Raw genomic sequence first — 16,894 nt, forward strand, 5'->3', positions numbered from 1 at the left:
GAGTATAGGGTCTTCCTCAGCTAGCTCCCTCAAGTTAAAACTACCTGTACCTTGTCTCTACTAGGATTTTACCTTGAAATAGCTATTTTGCTGTAAAAAAACACCTTTTTTGTAATGAAGACAAAGCCACACACATCTGACCCTGTTCTTGGAGTAGGCATGAAAAGAATAAAAATAGAGTATTAGAAGAAGAATGAAGTTCTAGACAGTTCCTTTCCTTGAGACATATAAAAGAGGAAACAAGCACAGCTTTTTGTGTAGCTCACTAGCATGCATTTATGTAATTTCATAAAGCACACAAATATTTTGGTGATGAAAGTAATATAACTACCCACACAGATAGAGAAATTTGACTAGAGATATCATACATGCTTAATGCAAAATCTTTTTCAGGTCTTCATGAAACACGTGCTAAATGGAATCATTTGCTTAGGATCTACAATCATAGAAAATCATAGAAATGTAAAACTGGAAGGGCCCCCAAGAAGCTATCTAGTCCAGTCTCCTGCACTGAGGCAGTACTATTATCTAGACCATCCCTGACAAATGTTTGTGTAAACTGTCCTTAAAAACTTCCAATGACAGAGATTCCACAGCCTCCCTAGGTAATTTGTTCCAGTGCTTAACAACCCTTTTAGTTAGGAAGTTTTTCCTAATGTCTAACCTAAATCTCCCTTGCTACAATTTAAGCACATCACTTCTTGTCATGTCCTCAGCGGTTAAGGAAAACAATTTATCACCCTTTTCTTTATAACAACCTTTTATGTACTTGAAAACTGTTATCGTGTCCCCCCCTCATTCTTCCCTTCTCCAGACTAAACAAACCCATTTTTTCAATCTTTCCTCATATGTCATATGGTCTAGAGTCTAAACCTTGAATCATTTTTATTGCTGTTCTCTGGACTTTTTCCAATTTGTCCATGTCTTTCTTGAAGTGTGGTGACCAGAACTGGACACAGTACTCCAGTTGAAGTCTTATTAGTGTTGAGTAGAGCGGAAGAATTACTTGTCATGTCTTGCTTAAAACACTTCCGCTAATACATCCCAGAATGGCGTTCCCTTTTTTTGCAACAATATTATATTGTTGACTCATATTTAGTTTGTGATCTACTATATCCTCCTTTTCTGCAGTAGTCCTTCCTAGGCAGTCATTTCCCATTTTGTATTTGTTCAATTGATTATTCCTTCCTAAGTGTAGGTACTTTGCATTTGTCCTTATTGAATTTCATCCTATTTATTTTAGACCACTTTTCCAGTTTGTCAAGATTTTGAATTCTAATCCTGTTCTCCCAAGCACTTGCAATGCCTCCCAGTTTGGTCTCATCCTCAGACTTTATAAGTGTACTCACTATGCCATTATCCAAATCATTTATGAAGATTGACTCAAACAGAACCCAGGACAGATCCCCGTGGGACCCCTTTTGATATGACCTTCCAGCTTGACTCTGAACCATTGATTTACTACTCTCTGTGTATGGTTTTCCAACCAGATGTGCATTCACCTTACGGTAGGTTAATTTAGGCTATATTTCCCCATATTTCCTGCAAAGGAGCAGGTTACAATAGACTTGTCAAATGTCAACATTGAAACACATACATTCCTGACAGTGCTCTTTATATTTTCTTATGATTACTGGATGCTCTTTTTCCTCAGCAGGGTTAGCAAAGAGAGGAATTTACACCCTAAATATTGCCTTGTTTTATTCCCTCCTTTTACCCATCATTTTTAACTATTTGCCATTACCATGGTGAAAGGTGGAAAAATTTAAACACTGAGGTCAGTCTAGTGCAGCTTGGCCATGCAATCTCATCAGAGATCCAAAAGAGCAGAAGAGAAGGTGTCCTTGACCTCTACATACAGCAACCAAATGTCATCCTGCATTTGATAACTATGTGAGAATCACAGAAAGTCACACATCTCAGAAGTCACAACATCACAACTGTGTGAAAGAAGAATCAAACCACACCCAAGAACTTCATGTCTGGGACCTTTGCGACCAGCAGCCAAAAGTCATTGTGTGTATTTTAGAAGCTGTAATGACACCGTTCAAATGTTTATTTAAAATATTTTCCTGCAATTAAATATTCATCCTATTGGGAATTACCTGGCGTAGTCATGTTTGCCCAGACGCAACAGGAGATAGACTGATAGTCATAAGTCGAACAGTTTGTGATGAAAATATTTACTCTGCAGCCTCTCCATGAGCCTGTATAGGGTCATATATGTACAGAGCCTTCCTCAGAACAAAATGTACCGTTTGAAAGTTGCTCACATTACAGCCACACCCATATGCAGCAGCAGCAGCAGCAGCAGTACAAGGCTTAGATCTACAGCATTTAGAGATATAGGGTCAGATTTAACTTTATGCAGAAAAGAGCAAAATAGCAGGACAGGAGCCTTCCACGGAGGTCTGTCTTCCTTCCCTGCCTCCCCCATTCTGAGCAGTGTTGCTCCCTTTTCAACCCTATCTCCAGGTGGAGCATTCTCTACAGGGCTGGAGAGGCAGGGACACCTGGGCCCAGTACTGCCCTTTACCCCATCACACCCATCATAAGCACGTAGGGCATGCCTACACTGCCTCAAGGAGTGAGCCTCCCAGCTCAGGTTCACAAACTCATGTTCATGAGGCTTGTGCCAGTGCTCTTAAAATTGCTGGGTAGACATTGCTTTGACATTGTGGCCTGGGCTGGAGCTCAGGCTTTCAAGCCCACCCCCAGACTTCACAACTATTTTTAGAGCACTAGCATGAGCCCCGAGCACAAGTCTGTGGACCCGGGCTGGGATGCTTGCTCCCAGATGCAGCATAGACATGCTCATAGAGGCCTGCACCCATTCATACAAAAATCACTCCGTTATTTCCCTGCTCATCACGCACCTTCACAAGGAATGTTGTTTTCTCCTCTTCATAGCCTCGAGTAGCTATGACTTGGAATGCCCCCCCACAGTGAGGTCTCAGTGCTGCCATGCCAACTGGCACTGTATCAAATTGGAAATGTTACTCAGTGTTCTCTTTAGATTAACTTTCAATGTGCACAACTTACAGTAGCGGCTGCTGAACAGTGATGGCTACATTTTGTCATTAAATCGTCTTTAGGGAGGGTGCAGCAGGGATTGCATTGTAGTGGGGATTCCAAGAGGAATTCTGATTGATTCAAATACCTCCTGAGCCTCATTTGCATCCTCTTTTGAAATGTCACACCATGAACTTCCCTCGCCATGCCAGGCCAGTTTTGCTGGCTAGCATCAAAGCACGTGCCTATGTCTATGTTCATGCTTTTATTCAGGGCCCTCTAAGGGCAAACACTGCTGGTGCTGCTAGGTGGGAAAAATACCTCTGCTTCTCAACAGGATTGTGCTCATTTCTTGGGTCTGTATCTTTAAGACCTCAAAGAATGTGGGACCTGGCTAGTTTAGAGAGCCCTGTTTATCACTTAACTGTCAAGACGGTTATACTCATCAATTACGGAAGCTGAGAAAGCTCGAGGTAAAATTTTCAGTAGCTGGGGAAGAGTGTTCTGAGCTGATGAGCTTAACCTGTGAGTGTTCGTTGAGACACTAGAGATGGGTTTTGTGAAAAAAGATTGCCAGGTGACAACCACCTTTACCAATACACTCCCTTCCCCTTGTCCACAGGGAAAAAAACCCTCTGTCTTCTTCACTCAGCAATAATAAAGCAGTAGTACTTTACAGATCATAAGTGCTGGAACTACAGGTTCTGGGGGTGCTGCCGCACCTTCTGGGTTGAAGTACTTTCCATTATATACGCAGTTTGGCTCTCAGCACCCTCACTATGAAAATTGTTCCAGCATCCCTGTTACAAGAATTTGCAATCCTTAAGTTAGTGTTTTTGGCTAGATAATATAGTAAGTAAATAGAGAGGGCTACAGACGATTAGAGATGCAGGCAAGGTTATTGCTAGGGATGTCAATTAATCACAGTTAAACAATTAGCTCAAAACGAATTAACTCGATTAAAAAATTAATCACAATTGCATTTTTAATTGCTCTGTTAAACAATAAAAGAATACCAATTGAAATGTATAATACATATTTTTGGAGGTTTTTCTACATTTTCAAATATATTGATTTCAATTATAACAGATTACAAAGTGTACAGTGCTCACTTTATATTATTTTTTATAACAAATATTTGCACTGTAAAAAAGATAAAAGAAATAGTATTTTTCAGTTCACCTCATACAAGTACTTAGTGCAGTCTCTTTATCCTGAAGTGCCATGGTAGTCAAAGCATGAAGGGACATACAAATGTTTAGCAAACCTTGCAATGCCGGCTACAACAGTGCCATGTGAAGACCTGTTCTCACTTTCAGGTGACATTGTAAATAAGAAGCTGGCAGCATTATTTCCTGTAGATGTAAACAAACTTGTTGAGACAGCAATTAGCTGAACAAGAAGTAGGACTGAGTGGACTTGTCGGCTCTAAAGTTTTATACTGTTTTATTTTTGAGTGCAGTTATGTAAAAAATAATTTTACATTTGTAAGTTGTGCTTTCACAATAAACAGATTGCACTACAGTTCTTGTATGAGGTGAATTGAAAAATACTATTTCTTTTATCTTTTTTACAGTGCAAATATTTGTAATAAAAAAAAATATAAAGTGAGCACTCTATACTTTGTATTCTGTGTTGTAATTGAAATCAACGTATTTGGAAATGTAGGAAACATCCAAAACATTTAAATAAATGGTATTCTATTATTGTTTGACAGTGCAATTAAAACTGTGATTAATTGCAATTTAAAAAAAAAAATCTTGTGATTAATCATGATTAAATTTTAATCATTTGACAGCCCTAGTTAGTCCTAAATAAATAGGCAGAGGAGACAGTGATTCTGAGGGGAAACCAAAATATCCGTAGCACTGTGCTTCTAAAAACACTGTTTAGAAAATCTGTGTTTGTGGATACAGGCTAGATACTAAGGAACTGTATTACTTTCTTTTACTCTGCTGAAGGGAAGGAATTGGCAAGTGCTGAATTCTACATATTGTTTACTTCGGCTAAACAAGAGCATTATTGTAAGGAGATGTTCTACAATTGACAACTGTACAGTAAAATGGTTATGTTACAGTATGCAAATACTTTTGTATGTGTGTGTTCCTTCCTATTGTTCAGCTCACTGTGTAAGGAATTAGAAAATGAAATGTAAATTGGAAAAAGCACAGAACTGATGCCAAATGAAACTAAATCAAATACTTGAAACTAGGAAAATGCAATGAATGCAGGATGCAATTTTTCCAACAGTGGCTGGATTACTTCTCTCTGTCTCTGGTACCATTGAAGCATAGCAATGTAATTTACAACTAAGCAAGCAGTTCAATGGGCTTGTTTCTGCTGAAGGAAGCCATCTAAATCTTGATTTCTGGTGACAGAAAATGCTGCAGCGGGATCTGGAACTCAGAGTGGGGGTGGTGCAGGGCTCAGTAGAGTGTATGGCAAAAGTTCCCATCAAATGAGCTGGATCAGAGACTCTCCCACATAGCTTCTGCTTGATGGGCTTTTACGAAGTCCCAGCCAGAATTTAAAGTTAGCGCTTCCTGGATGGAACTCACAAAAGCAGCAACATTTCCTCTGCCCAAAGGCACACAGTTGCCACTGCTGGTACAGGATCTAATCCTTTGGACTCAAGCTTGAGCCCTCTTTGGCTCCCTTGGCACACCTCTGGGAAGAAAAGGAAGAGAACAAAATGTAGCCATATCTACCCAGCTGTAGAATTCCCTACTCTGGGAGAGACTTCAGCTGGTGTAGGGCTGATATGGCTGTGTCCTATGCCACCCTCACAACCCATAGTCACTGGTGTAAGCTATTTCCAGGCTACCCTCACCTGGTGGACAGCCTCTTCAGGGGCTACTAGTGCAGATCAGAGCAACCCAAAGGTTGCTCGAATATACATTGGGAATGGGGATGTTGGAGGATTCACACCCACATTACTCCTCTGAGTCCAAGGCTAGGTCTACACTACCCGCCTGAATCGGCGGGTAGAAATCGACCTCTCGGGGATCGATTTATCGCGTCCCGTTGGGACGTGACAATCGATCCCCGAATCGACGCTCTTACTCCACCGGTGAAGGTGGGAGTAAGCGCCGTCGACGGGAAGCCGCAGAGGTCGATTTTGCCACCGTCCCTACAGCGGGGTAAGTCGGCTGCGATACGTCGAATTCAGCTACGCTATTCGCGTAGCTGAATTTGCGTATCTTAAATCGACCCCCCCCCGTAGTGAAGACGTAGCCCAATTCTAACCTTATTTACATTAGTGTAACTCCAATGACTTCATTGCAATTATTCCTGATTTATACCAGTGTAAATGAGAAGAGAATCAGTGCCATTACATAACACAAAACCCACAACAGACTGCAATGCCTAAGAAGGTGAGCCAAAGTACTGCATAAGGATAAAAGTCAAGTGCTAGTAATGGTCTATATTTTGGGGCTCTGCTTTTACAAGGACTGGAAAGTATTTGTTTGAAACCAATTTCTGCTGCACAAACTTTATAACTGAACATACCTGATTGGATTTTCTAAAACCCACTACAGTAGAACCTCAGAATTATGAGCACCAGAGTTACAAATTGACCGGTCAATCACACACATCATTTGGAACTGGAAGTATGCAACCAGGCAGCAGAGACAAAAAATAATAGCAAATATTGTACAATATAGTTCTGTGTTAAACAAACTACTAAAAAAATAAAGGGAAAGTTTAAAAAAGATTTGACAAGGTAAGAAAACTGTTTCTGTGCTTGTTTCATTTAAATTAAGATGGTTAAAAGCAGTATTTTTCTTCTGCATAGTAAAGTTTCAAAGCTGAATTAAGTCAATGTTCAAACCTTTGAAAGAACAACCGTAACATTCTGTTCAGTGTTACGAACATTTCAGAGTTACAAACAACCTTCGTTCTTGAGGTGTTCGTAACGCTGAGGTTCTACTGTACTTGCTTTAGAGATGAGATTAATGGTTTTCTTTCATGTGCGTCGAGGGGCATATCCATGGCAGTGGTTTATGGATTTTAAAACATTATATTTTGTGGTTCAATTTGGCCAGGAGAGTAATAGGGGTTATGATACGCTGAGCGTGCATTGTTAAAACAAGGATAGCATAATGGCTGGGTTTAATATAAAGCAGATTGCTGAACACTTTGGAGTTTACACGAATTTGAAGTGACACTGCCATAGAGAGGAAGCTCATACCCACTGTCCATGTACACGTGGCTATTTATTTTCAGTGTGCGTATCTGGATGCATCGACATTTGCTTTTGCAAAGAAAGCGCCTTTTACAAATCAGCTCTGAATGGAAAAATGTCAACATTTGCAATTTAAATTGTTTACATGTGTATGCGGCTGCTGCCTTTCTTCAAGATGAAAGATTCATTTTAATTAAGAGCTGCTTTGGAGAGAACTTGATTTCTCTGAGGAATGGTAATTGGATATGGAGTATTTCATTTATTCAAATTCAGCCCAGGTCAGTAGGAATTGAAAGTTAGCATCTGATGTCTCTTTGGTGGTCTATTGACAAAATTACTTGGTGGTCTCAATCCAGTTCCTAATGGGCATGCATCAACATCACACATCTCCCATTACTATTAATTTCGGGGCTCATCTACATGGGAAAGCAAATCAAAATAACTACAATTGGTGGTAATAACACCTTTAGTTATTTGGTTCAGGTCTGTGTGTGGACACCCTAATTTCAAAATAAGTGCCCTATTTTGAAATAACTTAATATGGAAAATAAAAGTAAGTTATTAGTTATTTTGGTTCCTTTTACCATGTAGACAAGCCCTTGGACAAAAATATGAACTGAATGGGACAGGGAGACTAAACTTACCTTTCACAACTAAACGTACTTCCTCCAAGTCATTGTTGGAGCACCTTTCTAGAGCCATGCAGGGAGGCTCATACCTGTGTTCTTCCAGCTTTACAGATAAACAGATGGCTTCAGTCACCAGAACTATAAATCCAGGGTTTTGCATGAGCAGTCAACCTATTCAAATAATCAAGAGCTGTATTTTGGTAAAAGTACATGAAGAAACTGTATCAATACAAAACATGACCTACAATGAATTTGTTTATGATATGGTGAGGAAAAACCTCTGGATTGTTAAGTGTCCTGTTCAAAATATTCAGCCCTTTGTAAATTATATTTTTCATATATAATATATATACACCCGTAAACAAACTCGGGCTGGGTACAGTTAATGGCTTAGTGGTCAAATCCAAACCAGGGGTGTTTCAGTTTGAAAAATACTTACATCCCTGTAATGGACAATGGTCAGGAAAACTGTAAAAGAATGGGGGAAGGGAGATGAAAGACCAAAATCAAGTCTAGTCAAAAATGCCTTAGAGACTGTCTTCAGATATCAGCTTTTGTTTTTATTATTATTATTGTTTTAGTGACACTAACTGCTGTTGGCTCTATTAAGCTTATGGTTGTGTTCCCAGCATAAACTCTTCTACACAAGGTTTAGAATCTAGCTATTAGAAATTTTTTAAAAAGACAAATTACTATGTTCAGAAATGACATTATTATTTCATTTAGAAAAGGGGCTAATTGGCATGTGCAGTAACTTCATTTTCTCAACAAAAGATCTATAAACAACAGACTGGCTATATTGCCATTATATGCAGCGTTTTAGACCTGAAGAAGAGGTCTGTGCGAGCTCAAAATCTTGGAGAAGTTGATCCAATAAAATATACTATAACCTCATCCACCTTGTCTCTCTATGACAGTTACATTAAGGAGAAGGAATGTAAATGGTCCTCATTGACAGATATCTGTCACAGTTACCGGACGGGCTGTATTTTACATCCATTTTGAGGGCACCCCTTTCATGACAGTTTCATTACCTCTGCCTCTCTCTGGGCCAGGAAGCTAGATCTATTTACTGAACCATCTGCTGTTTAGAAATCCTGTAAACATATATTATAGTAGATAGACCACAACAGCCCAAAAGAACTTATTCCATTGTCTTGAGCCAAAATATGCATTTTTAAATGAATTGACAGGAGACACACTATTCTCCTTAGTAAAGAACATAAGACATTTTAGAAAAAAGACCAGAAGGCCTATATACTTTGGGATATCTCGCTTTGCCTTAGCAGTAGTTCTCCAATCAGTGCTCTGGAATAGTTTATTTTCCCTCAAAATACTTTACTAAATCCTTTTGTAAACCATTTAGAGTACTTGGCTCCTGTTTCTTCACTATGCAATTTATTGCATATAATAACTTCTCTCTGTATGCAAAATTCCACCTAATTTCCTTTAGAGCATAGGCTTTCTATAGTTTATATTGTCTGCCCTCTTTATCTGACACAAGCTTAAATAGCATTGTTGCATTTATCTTTTCAATTCCCTTAACAATTTCTCATAGTTTAAGAGATCCATCTTAATCTTCTCTTTCCAAAAGAATACTGACCTAGTTTCTTAAATATTCTGGAATAATGAAAATTCTTCATTCCCGCTCTCATTCTGGTTGACCCTTCTTTTACTTCAGTACACTTCTCCCTTCCCCCAAAGAAGAATTTGTAGAAAGTTCAGTGAGGAGAAACTCATGAAATCTCCCTTCCTCTTAACTCCTTCCTATGGGGATTTACCATAGGGAGGGGTGATCTCATCCTTCCGTCAGCTTACTTTGTTGGGGGATATCTGGAGGAGATGGAGCACAACTGACACATGTTTCCATCTGTAATGGGGTGGCAGTTGTCCCTCCCCCTCTAACTCAGAGAGAGGCCAGTCCACCTCACTGGGTCCCTGTGGGGTCAGCCCAGTCACAGAGGGAGTTAGCCAATCGAAGGCTGCAGTCTAGGAGGCCCTGGCCCTAAAGCTGTGTGGAGTAGCAAACAGTCTTGGGGCTCAGTCCCTCAGACAGGGTGGAGCAACAAACAGTCTTTCACCTGGCTTCTTGGCTCAAGCAGACAGCAAACAAACACAGGCCTCTTGGCCTAAGGTGGGTAGGCGGCCACCCCAGGAAGTGGGGAGGCCACAGGGTGTAGGGGGACCTGGGCCCAGCCTACTCCACCAGGGGTGCTAGCCCAGGGCCCTGAGAATGGTGGAGGACTCTGCCACTGGGCCAGCGGGGATCCCACCAAAACACACCAACCCAAGCACTGACAGAAAAAACAGACTAAAGTCTGGATTCCCTGGGCTACTTCCTACCACAATCTGGGGAGGGGTTCTGGTGTCCAGGAATCCTCCGTCTCCTCAGAGTATCTGGCTGCCAGGAAGCTCAGCGACTCCTCTCCTGATTTGGTCTCCTCTGGAGGCAGGGTATACCTAGTTCAGTCGCAGGGCCGGGGGGCTGCAGTCAAGAGGTTTCTGTCTCCTTCCCTGGCTTCCCTTCAATTGAGCAGATGCCCACCTCTTATACTTTCTGTCCTGCCTCTCTCCCACCTTCTGTGCGAGGGCCAGGCCTGGCCTGACTCCACCCACCCGGGCACAGAGGGATGCCACTCCACCTCACTTCACCATCTGATACCATGAGACCTATGGAGCCCAAATGCCATGGATGGGCTTTCACAGGATGATTGGCAACACACCACAGTGGCAGAATGCCTCCTCTATCTGTTGGCAGGGTTCCCCTCTGCAGCCAGATGGATAGTGGAACAAGGGGCCTTTATATGGCTTTGTATTAATGTTCTTTGTATCTCTTTGCATTAATTTTAATATCTCCATTGCACACATGGTAAATAAGTACATTTAATCATCCTATTGTAGGTTTCTGCATTGACAGGTTAAAAAAGAGTGACTTAGCTCTGCTTTTTGAACCTTGGGCTACTCCACTAACCCTAATCCTCTGTCTCAATTACTTAGATAATTTAAAAGTATCCTTTCATATATAGGGCATTTCTCTAGACATTCAAGCTCACCCTTATACTCAATGACATGAAAGAAGAATGCAGTTCTACGCAGTGTGCATAGCTAGGTACCTTATGCTTATTATTGTTTTTACTAATTTGCAGTGATTCAGTGGTCTAATGTCAGCACATTGCACCTCCATGGATTGAATTTTGAGTCCCAAGCTCAGGCCTGGTCTAATATGCAGGCAAAAGCACTAGTGTGGACACAGTTATGCCAGACAAAAAGTCCTTTTGCCAGTTTAACATATACCAGGTCCCCAAGCAAAATAAGCTATACTGGCAAAAGGAGTTTTTTTCCCCTGTGATGGCATATACAAACCCCACACTAGGCAGGAAGGGGTTAAAGGGCAGTACTGGGCCCAGGTATCCCCGTCCCTCCACCCTGCAAAGAATGCTTCAACTGGAGAAAGGGTTGAAAAGGGAGCAACCCAGCTCAAAAGGGGGAGGAGTACAGACCTACCCTGAAGGCTCCTTCCAAAAAGGACTGGAGAAGCCTCCCTGAGGGATGAGGATTATATGCGGAGCCCAGTTGGGGCTAATGGTTTGGTTTCTTTTCCGTTTTCTTTTTTTTCTTATATGGAACCAGAAGCGGAGGGAGCAAAGCAGTTGTAGAAAGTGACCTATGGTGGGTAGTTCAGAGGGACCCTGGAGGACAAATGTGCTGGTCGTCCTATGGCCCTGGATTGGAGCCTGGTGGAATGGGCAGGCTTGGGCTCCCCTACCACTGCCCTACAACTGGTTGGCACTAACCACTAGACCACCCAGTCTACCAAGGACCCTCTTACTTTACCAGTATAAACTGCATATACATAAAGAGGGTTTTCCAGTATTGCTATACCGACAACCTTTTTACTTTCACTCCCCAGGCCATCTGGGACCTATGTGCTGCAGTGACAATCAGTAAACTGCAGTTTTCAGAAACCCTTGTCTGACCTTGCACTCTCAAATTATAGCACATATTCTCACACTTGCTTTAAGAGTCATCTGGGCATGATGGCTCTCTCTCCAATACCCAGAAAACAATCATTGGTATCCATGGAATTGCTTTACTGCAAGAGAGAAGCAGTTAACACTTTTCATCTGAGCACACAAGAAGGACCTTCTGATGAACAGCAGAATATTGTGGCTTTTGTTTTTCTGCTGTGACATTAAAGAGGAATGATACAACAACTTGATCTCGCCAAACAAACTCCATTTTGCCACCAATCTTTTTTTCCCCATGATTAATATGATGCAATTAGATCTGAAGTTATCATTCCTGCAAAGTGACAATTCCCATGTTCATATTAACAGATACTCCAACAATTAGGAGCCATTGTGGGTATTGTGTTACCTAAAGCCCATTGTTAGAGTTTTGGCAAACAAATATTACCCGAGTGTTTTCTGGATTGCATAATATCATTACATCTGGTGAGCGTCTAAGCCAAGCAATTCTCATGTCCTTGATAGCAGCTGTTATTACCACTAGGGTAAAGTAGGCTATAATTTCCTATGTCAGCAAAAGAAAAAGACGTCTCCCCCTAATATTTTTATTACCATATACATTTAATTGCTAGCATAACAAAGTGTGTGTTTTGTCAGGACTGAACATTACAAATTAACAGGGGTAATATAAAGTTCTTTGAGACCATCTGTGTTTCCTATATAATCTTAGGTTTGTGATTAAAGAGCAACCCACTTCTTTTTTGCAGATATCTTTTTTATTAAGTATCCAGTACCTCTAATACCCAATGACTACTAGTCAAAGGATACTTTCTCATTTCCTACCAGAATTCCTTTTCTAAGTTCCATGTTGTGCCCCCTCTTGTTTCTCATCAATAAAGATAACATATTTTTGCTTTATGCACAATGGCCAATAATAACCAAATCAGAGTACATTTACCATCTTTTTGGTAGCCTATCTGGAACACAACAAGAAGCCAACAGAGAGCACCAAAATGAGACTTCGACATGCAAAAAACGAGGTACAGCAAGCAAGCAGACACTGTGCAAATCATTACTGGATCAAGCTCTGTGAAGAGATACAGACAGCCTCAGACACAGGAAACCTCAAAGTCAGGTATGACGGCTTGAAGAAAGCTCTAGGTCCCACTGTCAACAAGGTTGCCCCTCTCAAATTGCACAGTGGTGAAATCATTACAGATAAAAGCAAGCAGTTGTCTCATTGGGTTGAACAGTATTCAGAGCTATACGCACAAGAAAGAAACATCACCAGTGAATCACTGGACTAAATACCAACTCTACAGGTCATTCCAGAGCTAGATGTGGCACCCACTGTAGAAGAGCTAAGCAAGGCCATTGATTCGCTATCAAGTGGCAAGGCTCCTGGAAAAGATAGCATTCCAGAGGAAATCCTCAAGTGCAGAAAAGACAGCTTATTACCGTATCTTCATCAGCTGTGACTTAAATGCTGGAAAGAAGGTGAGGTACCACAAGAGATGTGTGATGCAAACATCATCACTTTGTATACAAGTAAAGGCGAAAAGGGTGACTGCAACAACTACAGGAGCATCTTGCTACTAAGTGTAGCAGGAAAAGCTTTTGCAAAAATCATCTTAGTGTGTCTACAACAGCTGGTGGATCATGTCTGCCCTGAATCACAGTGCAGATTCAGGGCTGGAAGATGAACTATACACATGATATTTTCTCTGGATCAACTCCAAGAAAAGTGTAGAGAGCAAAACCGAACATTCTTCATCGCCTTTGTGGACCTAACCAAAGCATTTGACACAGTCAGCAGAGCAGGTCTATCTGCAGTACTAGAAAAGATAGGATGCCCACCAACCCTGTTAAGTGTAATACGTTCATTCCACAACAATACGAGAGCAACTCTCCAGTTTGACGGGTCCACTTCAGACAGCTTTGTGATGAAAAGCGGAGGGAAGCAAGGATGTGTTCTTGCCCCTACACTCTTTGGAATCTTCTTCTCGGTACTCTTGAAGTGTGCATTTAAGGACATGAAAGATGGAGTGCATCTCCACACAAGATCAGATGGGAAACTCTTAAACCTGTTCCAAATTAAGTCAAAGACCAAAGTCAAACAGGTGCTAATCAGGGAACTTCTATTCACTGATGATGTTGCCCTCATAGCCCACAATGAAGATCTACTACAAGAACTCATGGACCGCCTTTCAAGTGCCTGTCAGGCATTTGCTCTCACCATCAGCATCAAGAAAACGGTTGTATTACGACAGCAGGTTCCACAAGATCCTTCAATCACCTTAAATGCAAACCAGGTAGAAGTAGTCCAACAGTTCAGCTATTTAGGATCTACAGTGACCACCAACCTCTCACTGGATGAAGAACTAAATGTTCTCATTGGAAAGGCAGCCACCACCTTTAGCAGACTAACTAAAAGAGCATGGAACAACTCAAAGTTTACCATCAAGACCAAAATGCTAGTTTACCAGGCCTGCATCCTCAGCACTCTCATGTATGGTGGGAAAACAGACAACTTATGCTCATCAGGAAAAAGTGTTAAACAGTTTCCACCTACGTTGTTTACGTCGCATACTCAATATTAAATGGCAAGATAAAGTCACCAACGCAGAGTTCTTCAAAGGGCAAATTTACCAAGTGTGACAGCCCTACTCAAGCAAAGATGACTGCTCTGGCTGGGCCATCTGAGTAGGTTGGAAGATGGATGCATGCCCAAGGACATGCTATATGGGGAGCTATCACAGGGAACAAGTACAACAGGACATCCCAAGCTTCGCTATAAAGACACATGCAAGCGAGATATGAAGGAATTTGGAATTGATCCTGACCAATGGTAAATCTTGGCAAGTGATCGTAACAAGTAGTGCCATCATCTCCATCAGGGTATCAAAGTCCATGACAGAAGCTGACTCCTACAGCTTGAAGAGAAAAGAGCCTGTAGGAAGTGAGCAGCTCCCAACCAAGATACATACATTTTGTAATAACTGCCAAAGATCATGCAAATCTCGGATTGGACCATTCAGTCACATGAGACATTGCAAACCATCTACATCATAGGCTGCAGTTCCCACCATCTCTCACAGATGAAAGGATGCCGACATAGGTAGTGATTTATGTGAGAGAAAGCAGCGTTTAATGAGATCAACTGGCTCTGCAGAAAAACAACAGCACAGTGAAGCAAAATAAACAAAAATGACAGGGAAATCTCAGGGTATATGACATAAATATTTGAGAAGGAAACTTTTCAAACTAAAAGCCTTAATGAAAACAATCAATCAGTCTCCAACAGAATGAAAACTGCAATGGTATTACTAAATAATGCTGTACTGTTTGTATCACCCTCCCTTATAATTTCATCTTGACATGGGACAATACACTTTACCAACTACAACTTCTAAGAAAAATATCGAATTTATTTCTTTTGTATTCCAAGTCAAAGATTATAGCAACAGGTACTGTCGCTTAATACTCACTTATGTTTCACAGAACGCTGGGCACTGTAATGGCTACAGATAGATTTGACTATTGTTTTTTTTATTTTAGAAAAACCTGAATCATGTTTTGTCTTGCTAATAACAAAAGAAAAGCCACCCTAGCTTTGGGTGCTTTTATATTCATGACTTACAGATCTATAATTTTGTACCTTTTTAATATACATGCTTTCCATTTTTTCCCAGCTTACTTTTGACATCTTCAAGATAAAACCATCATCTCCTTTTCCCCTTTAATTCTTGCCATGCTTCTAGGATTAGGAAAGCTATAAAATAGGAAAGAGTCAGTGGCTTGCTATCTACCTCCAGTATTTTTCCTGCAGTAAGATGGTAGGTGCCCTCAGCACCTTCTGAACTCAGGCCCTCCTGTGTTAAATAATTAAGTCAATGACTAGTATTCAACAATTGAATAAAGATTGGACAAATAAACCAAAAAAGTGAACTTTGATAAATAACACATTCATCTACTAGTACTGAGCCAGCTCTAATTAAATGATACCACTTTTGTACAGACAAAGTACAGATCTTTTTCCTCTTACCACTGACCCAGCTGCTATACTTTTGAAACCCACTCAGTGTTTACATGAAATGAGAAATGGAAAGCAAAACACTTTCTAAAGCTAACTTCAGAGAATAGTGAAGTGATGCTTTTTTTGGCACTAGACGATTAAACACTGCCTTTTCTCTCATGATTTCCTTTAATGGCTCCAGTCAGTTACATTTCTGCAGTTAACAGTTTGGACTCCTAGAAGAGCAAACAAAGTCCTTTCTCATTCTTCATCACCTTTTTGACTATGAGTTCTCCAGGGCAGGGACTGTCCCTATATCTCTGTCCGTCATAGTACTCAGCACAATGGGATTCTGATTCTAATTACAGCCTTTGGGCACTACCAAAATATCAATGTTTAATAAATAACAATTGTGCCTTTCATTTTATTCTGTTGTTTGGAAAAGACATAAAAACATGGTATTGCCCACGAATGCTCTGTTTCCAGAAACTAAGAGTGTTAGGCCTGTTATCCTGGCTAAATTCCCCAAATAGTTAATTACATTCTGAGTACTATAACTCCTCTGTCACTTTAATTAGATATGGCCTAGCCATGCACTGTTTTGTGGTCTTGCAGATAATAATGGCTTCCATCTCCTGCAGTGGAATTACCCGCATTTCAATGGTGAGTTAAGCAATGTGATCCACATTTCCCAAGGAAACACAATAAAAAAGGTTGTCATTGTCAAACAAAACAACACTGAGATAGCACAATCGTCTAGGACTTCCAGCACAGTTTTGTGACCAGTTGTCCTTTTCCATTGTAAACTCAGAGTAAGGACTGTTTCTTCCTTCCTACCCTGTCGAGTTCAAAGCACTCTATCAGCACTTACATAATGAAGCAACAATATAAAAGTATACAAGATATGCTGAGGCATGGTAAAACCCCTGAATAAATCACTAAAGGACCCACTCCTGAAAACACTTATGTGCATGTGTCATAACTATGAAGGGAAGGGTAACAGCTCTCTGTGTACAGAGACTCCAAATCCTTTTACCTGTAAAGGGTTAAGAAGCTCGGGTAACCTGGCTGACACCTGACCCCA

The sequence above is a fragment of the Terrapene carolina genome, unplaced genomic scaffold (assembly GCF_002925995.2).
Source record: "Terrapene carolina triunguis isolate 2854851 unplaced genomic scaffold, T_m_triunguis-2.0 Scaffold23, whole genome shotgun sequence".
Classification (NCBI taxonomy): Eukaryota; Metazoa; Chordata; order Testudines; family Emydidae; genus Terrapene; species Terrapene triunguis.